Here is a 7,820-nt window from a genome sequence, read left to right as displayed (position 1 = left end):
AAATATAATGAGCATATCAGAACATGTTTTATCAGTGTTTAAACTGTTAGTAAATATAACAGTAAATAATTATAAAGAAAAAAACTCAAAACATATTATTTAAGCATAGCGTATCATGCAATCCATCCTATTAGCTTTGTCTTTACTCATTAGTGAACACATTAAATGATCAAAATCATAAAAAGACATATGCTTTAACTAGAAACTGTCCTTAATTCAGCCAGACCTTATACCTCTGCCCGTGTTAGTTTTGGAAAGTTTCAGTTTCCTCAAGCAGTTTGCAGCTTATTATTGAAGGCTCACAGCAAGGGGCTTTCCTTTGTTGGAAAGACACATCAGGGGTGCTCTCCATCTTCACTCTCTTCATCTCTTCAAACATCATAAAAGTTCCTTAAACTCAAAGAGGAATGTTATGAATTATCTGTTCTGCAGGAGTTCGGATCTGACATGTCAACCACCCCTTAGCCTTGGTCAGTCTGGAGATTTAGATCTTGAGACTGGGTTTTCACGATGGATTATCCTACCAATGTGAACCTCTGGGCAGCTTCGAGGAAAGAGAAAGATATCCTCTGTGCTTTGGTGTTTTACTGTTATCGAACTTGTTCATTTATTGTTTGGAATAATTTAAATTGCCCTTATTTCATATCTTCCCTTTTTCTTTCCAGGGGCCGAGTAGTAGGCCTGAAGCAATGCTTTAATAGAAAGAAATGTTTTAATTAAATTGTCTAATAAAATATTGTGGACTATTCTGTGTTCTGGTGCAATTTGTTTTTAAAAGTATGGGTGAGTAGAACATGATGTAATATTGTAAAATCAAGGGGCCAGTGTAAAAAAAAAACAGTGTTCCCCTTTAAGAGTGAAGAGGATGGAACTTGCTGTCAGTATAGAATGTATCTTTTTTCATGGGTAAATTACCTGTCATTCTTTTAACCCTGTGAGCAGGTCTGGGTGCTTGTCTTTCAAGTGATTGGCCCCTAGCCTAGCATACTTTAAACACCATTTACATGGTGATGCTCTCTCTCTCCCTCTAACAACACAGAGACAAGTCTCCAATCTAGCGACAAAGTTGGTGTCAGGAGTGTCTGTCTCGCTGTCTCTTCCTCCCACTTTCCATAACCTCCTCTAGCTCTGAGAGGACAAGGTAAGTGCCCCTCCCAGCCAAATGTAGTTTAGTACCATTTTAAGTGCTGCATTACCTATGGGCGAAATTAGTGCTGTAATGCCAAACAACACTATTTTAGACACTCAAAAATAGAGGTACCAGCTTGTACCTAAAAAGCTACACACACACTTATCGCTGGGGGTGTTCCTTTTTGAGAAACTTCTCCGTACCCATGTAACCTGGGCAATTTTTTATCCTTGTCAAGTTGTACCACTTAAATTACAATAAGGTATGCTTTAAGACATAAATGTAGCTTGAACTATAGTACAGAAATGTTCCCATTACAGAGGGCACAACAGGGTACATAAAAGGGTACCCCCAGCGAAAATTCAATTTGTATTTTAGAGACACAAATCTACCTTTTGTCATGATTGGTCACAGAGTAAGCCCAATATGCAGAACACAAACGGAGGCAGATGAAAAGTTTAACAAGGTTTATTGTTATACAAGCACATGAATATTGCAACAGGAACTGGTTCAGGCCTGGGGGCAGGTTCACTGGAGTCTGCAGGGATGATAGTTCAGTTAGCGCAGGGACAGATGAGTTATGAGACTTTGAGTTTGCTGAAGAATACCTTGAAGGAGTCCGGGTTTCTCTTTGAGAGAGGTTACTGTTGGATCCAGAGACTGTTTGTTCAGCAGAGTCCAATAACTGCTTCAGCGTCTTACTTCTGACTTTGAGGGCAGACCTTGATTTGGGTTTCCAGCTCTTAACCAAGAGCTGCAGGGGAATCCAGAGAAGAGTCTTCAGGTTTGGCTCACGAGGGCAGGCTCGGCAGGTTAAGCTCATCCAGAGCTTCACGAAGAGACAGGATTCCTGTGAGGCAAAAACAAGGAAGAGTTAGAATCTTATCTGAAATAGAGATAGCAAAGATTCTCAGGTTTACTAGGCTCAGGTTTCTAACCAAACTAGATCAACACTGCGGCATTGAGGCAAGGTCTGAAGGCAGGTTATATACAGGAGGATCCTTTGATGATGAAATGCGCCACAGGTGTGTTGGAGGCTCAGCTCAGTAGGACCCACGGCGCACTCTGCTGGAGGAAGGTGGTACAGCTCCAGATCCCAACACCTTTATTGTTCACAATAATTGCCTTAGCCTTTTTATTTAAATTAAAAAATTACAAAAAAATTATTTTGTCACATACATGTAAAGTATATTCATATCAAAAATATAAAAAAAACAATCACAAAAATATGTTTACACAGAATATAACAATGAAACATATACTCTGTTCTGGACCTTGACAGTCTAACCAATTTCCTGGATTGAAAAGAACCAACATTTTTATCAACTGTCACTTGGTAAGCATGGAAATGACTGTCAAAAGAATGAGGAAATAACAGTTTCCAACACCACACCCAACAGGTGTCAACATTCATATTATACTTGATTTTCAAGAAAAAAGCAATGGCTTCCGTAAATACATGGCCTACTACAAACTTCCTGACCATCCTGAAGTGCATTTTCAAAGTCACCTAGCAACCCAAGTGAAGAAAACTTCCAGCATTGCTTCATTTGGTGACAACCTGCAATAATGCTGACAAAGTTCCTGGATTTGCTGACAATCATTTTTAAATATCTTTCATATCTCATACACCACATAGGCTTTCAGGTACAGTAGTGACACTTTTGTGTTAAAACATTTCCAAAGCTATTCAACAATATTAGAATTTCAAAGACTTTTTTGTGTCAGTAGCACTGGATTGTTTGTTTTGTCATTCATCCCAATGTTTACATTTTCAGCTCATCATTTATTTCATGTATTGTAATGTGCCTTTCATTATGAGCTTTACAAATGACCAGCTTTATTTGCAGAGGGATGACTCCTTATTGCAAGTCATGTATAAAATAAAAAATGTAAGACAGTGAGCGCATCATATGTAGACTTACCATACACACCATACAGAGCAGCACTCTCCTTGTCAGTTTTTCAGTTTTTACAGTATTTGGTATTTATGTACTTCACGTTTTCTAAGAACAAAGCTGTCCTCACAGATTTTTATGTATATCTGAATGTAAAGCCATAAAGAATCAATACATTCTACCAGTATTGGGAGACATTGAAAACCACCCAAATCATATGGGAAGAAAGGCTGTCACAGGAAATGGTTGGTTGGGCAGCAAGACTTGTGTGCTCTACTCCATTAAGATGGTGAAGCCCTCGGTAAAGATGACCTCTTTAGGTCAGCTATCAAATTTAGTAGAATATTTTCAAGCCCACACTTTTGAAATGGGAATAGCAACCCATCAAGGCTAAATGAATGTGACCCACATTTGAGTGATATTTTGCAGCAATGTTCCCAGCTGTATAGTAAAACTCTGTATGAAGAGACTCCCCAAAGTCTTGTGGTAGAATACATTGACTCATCTTAAATGATTTCAAGAGCAAAAGTTATTGAGTCCATGAATTTCATTTTTTCAAAATGTCTGGAGGTATAGCCTTATCCTAGCCACATTTTATTTTGCAGAGTTTGTGTTGCAACATCTTGGCGTTTAGAGTGACAGGTGCAATAATTCCCAAAGGATCATACACAGAGTTGGTTAATGATGGCATACCACACCTGGTGAGCCCTTGCTGTTTTACTTCAGTCCTTAACTTGAAGCCATCCAAATCACCCTCCATTAAAGCTCTCTCCATAGAGAGATCTTCTGGAATGGTTTGCAAAACCTATCAATTGTTACTGATCCACTTCTCCAGGGCCTCCTTTCTCAAAGAGAATGTTCAGATCTTTCATCACCTGTTTGCCTTTTTTCTCTGAACCAAAACATCAGAGAAATCAGCCTTGTTGTCTTCAGCCATTTTTCTCAGCGCATATCTAGGTGATGACACAGCACCAAGTAAATAAACAGTCATCGTGAAGTTCTGAACTTCCTTATTCAGGTCTCTGTCTTGCCATCAGAGGAAATGAAGAAGATCAAAAATTGTTACAGCCCAAGGACTGCCAAACGAGATGCAGCTCAGAGCCGTCCAAAGTGTCCCAGATGCAGCAACCCCAGTGAGCATGCAGGAGACTGATCCAGGTCAGAAAAACACTTCAGAACCAGACAGTTCCTTCACCCTCCTTAGGGGAGAGCAGATGTGAGAGCCCCAACACAGGCAGGCCACCCAGGCCCCGTAGCAGCCCCCCCGCCTAGACCATGGACCAGGAGGCTCCCTCTTCCTCCAGGCCCCAGACTCCGGGTGACAGCCAGACAACAAGGGTGTGAGAAGACCCCGATCCTCCCTATGCCTGCTCAAATGTAGTGTTGTTGCGTGTTGCTCTTTTTTTTTTTTGCGGGGTGGGGGGCCAGGCGTGAAGCAGAAAAGAGATGGGTTACTGTGGCTTCTCAAGTCTCTGCCAAGTGCGGAACCCATTCCCCCTGTCCTGCTCTCCCTCAGCTAGCTGGCGCCTGGGTTTGCCGGTGCACTGGTGGAGCTTGGTGTTTGTCAGTGGATGCCCGGGCGGCTACTGTCTTATTCCTAGTGGCTGCTCCGTGGGGCCTGGCCTGCCGGGGGCTGGCCAGGGCTACCACTGGGGGATGGTGCGCCCCTGTGGCCTCGGATCCCTGGGGCCAATGGCCGGATTCACTTCGGGTTGGCTGGCTGGCGGACTTGTCCCCGCGGCTCTCGGGGGCTCCGGCATTGGGGTGGCTGGGGGGCTTCCTTGGGGCCGTCTCTCCCCCTCCCTTGGTGGGGGTTGGATTTCCTGGTTTGGCCCCTCCTTGGTGCCTTTGCTCTTGGGGTCTCCTTGGACGCTTGGGGCTTTGGGTCTCCCGGCGCTTGTCACAGTGCTCTGGGGGGGTGCCTCTTCGCCTCCTCACAACCACTATTGAGCTTTTTTTGATAAACTTTACATGCACAGGTGCACTCTTACAAAAAACTACAGGTGCTTGGTTCCAGGTACTTAGAGATTCACTTCTATACAGAAAGCCCATATTCTTATCTTCAGGTACCACTGATTAAATGTCAGATTAAATAATACTACTTATACTTCAGCAATAGTACCTAGATGTTACTTTATGGTATGTCTTGTACCATGTTCGTCGGTTGTGCTGTTCTTTTTACATCTCTTTGCAGGCAATGAAGCAGACTGAAGATGTTTTATTGTTATCTCCCTTTTATCTCCTCTTTCTTTCATATTTTCTCCCTTTTTTCTGTTTTTCCTTTCCTGTTGTACTTGCATTGCAGTGTCCATATAATCTGTAAATCTCCCTGCATGATTATAATAAAGCTATTTATATACATAAATCAAGCGGAACAGATAGTCGTACTGCTCCACTTGTGAAAGTAAAATCTGTTTGGCTTTTTTTGGCATCAAGACAATTATTCTTACTGCCACATTGCCAGACAGGACCCTGTTAAAAAAAAAAAAAAAAAAAAAAAAAAAGAAGCGGACGAACAGGAACAGACAGACCCAGGGTTCCAGGAATCCACAGGGCATTCAGGCAGGTTCATAGTTCCATGAGTCTAACCACAAGCTCAGACAGACACGCTCAGAGAGAATCAGGCGGGTTCAGAAGTTGAGGGACAGAGACTAGACATGGTCCTGGAATTACTACAGAACTTGAAACTGTTCTCCACTTTGGAGCCAGGCTTACAGGACTTAAAACTGACCTCCCCCGCATTCCAAGCCAAAAACCCTGAGGGCTCCATGGAGAAGGACCAGAACCCACTCTCCCCCCACACGCTGAGCTAAAACCCTTAGTGCTTAGCAGAGAAGAGCCGGGACACTATCAGAAGATCAGAAGACAGGAGACAACAGTAAACTCTAAATCCACTGGCCTCCAGGGAGTGGAACATGAACCAGGGACTTTGCTAAAAAAAAAAAAAAAAAAAAAAATTAATAACTGACACAAAAACAAAACACTGATAAACCAAGAATACATGAATAATGATCTGGCATAATAGCTACGCTGAACTGTATATATAGCAGATGGAGCAGGTGAATAGGATCAAAGATAATTAGAGAGCGGGAAGGGAACGGCAGGTGAATGAAGTGAGTAATCAGATAAGCTACCAGGGCTGCGATCATGACATTTCCAAGTGCTCACAACCCATTTGTCATTTCCAGTGAAACCGATTCCCATGCACACATCATTTCCTTTCTTTTATAGAGTTCATACATATTGGCTTCTACAATACTCTTTCTGTTCAGTCACTAATTCTCATGCTTGCTGGTTCTCATCATTTCTCTGTCATCATGTATGTTTTCCTGGATTTAATTATTTCATTTGTAGACTTTTGCTTGTCTTGCCTGTTTTGGCATTAAACTTGCAAAAAAAAAAACACTGCAGCTTCCATCTCTGCATTTGGGTCCTTCAAACCTCCACTCAACCTGACACTCTGAAAACTGATCTAAAAATTCAGAGTAAGGAGCTGGTGGACGATATAAATTTAGAAAAAAGAAGGTTTTGTTGCTTTCCAAATTGGATGAGGGAAACTAAGGGTTAAATGGTCAAAAGAATTGTAGTGTAATTATCTGTCTTAGGAGTAATCAGTAATTTAGACTGAAAGATTGTTGTTACTCCTCCTCGCCCAGAATTTCTGGGCATTTGAAAAAGTAAATAAATAGAGGGGGTTGCCTCATTTATGCTCACATACTGTAGTTTCTGTAGGACTACATAACTTTGATTATCACAAATCAAGTCATTTACAGCCATTAAGTAACACACCTTTTAAAGGAAGTGATCATTTATTAAATAAACCACACTGAATTGTTTTAACTTTTTCCCCAATTTAAGGTATTGTATTCTTAAATTCTTTTAGGATTCTTTTCTAATTGATTTGATTTTGGTCGTGGACAAGACAATTTTTGGATTGAGTAATGAGGGAGTAAGAATAGAGAAACAGCCCCTTTGAACAAGCTCGCTTGCTCACTGGTTTAATACATGGCTACATAATTTAAAGCAAAATGCTAAGAAACCAAAGAGAAAATGGTGCTCTACATGCCTACAGGAATCCCAACTGTTTGGAAAAACAGTTTACCTCTGTATGAAATTTCCCTTCGAAAAGCAAGAGCAGTATATTTCTCCTCATCAATTGAGGAGAATAAGAGTAGTTACTGTATCTTTTTAATACAGTTGCCAAACTCACCCAGAGCCAAGGCTCTGTTGAACCTTCAACCCCACTGTTTTTAAGGAGTGATGATTTGATGAGATTCTTTATAAATAAGATAGATTCCATTAAAAATAAGAACATTACTGTAGCTCCCCTCTGCATATGACTGACTTATCTCCGAAATATGAGGCCGCATTTGAAGTACCTATACAATCTGAAATGGGTTTGCTCTGCTTTGATGTATTGGAACTTTTTGCTTGGATAGAAAGCTTTAAACCAATCTGATTGCATGATCTGATTTAATTGTCTCTGTAAAGTACCTTGAAATGACATGTGTTGGCACTATATAAATTCTGTTCTACTCTTTGAGGACACGGTCACATTTTCCTGCTGCTCCTGCAACTTACTGCTCTGTCCATTCTTTGCTCTGTCTTGACTTTTTCTGAGCCCTCTCTTCATATCACCCAAATCTCGTCAGCTGGTCTCTGAATGCAATTGGTCAAATTTTCACATCTGGAAGACAGGGAAAAGGGGACCGGTCCTGTCCTGCTGGGACATACTTCGTGGGACACACCCTGGACTCCTGGAAGGATTGCAGAATATGGTGAGTTTTACAATA

The sequence above is a fragment of the Cyprinodon variegatus genome, unplaced genomic scaffold (assembly GCF_000732505.1).
Source record: "Cyprinodon variegatus isolate N-32 unplaced genomic scaffold, C_variegatus-1.0 Scaffold54, whole genome shotgun sequence".
Taxonomy (NCBI): Eukaryota; Metazoa; Chordata; class Actinopteri; order Cyprinodontiformes; family Cyprinodontidae; genus Cyprinodon; species Cyprinodon variegatus.
Note: the sequence above shows the minus strand (reverse complement) of the source record.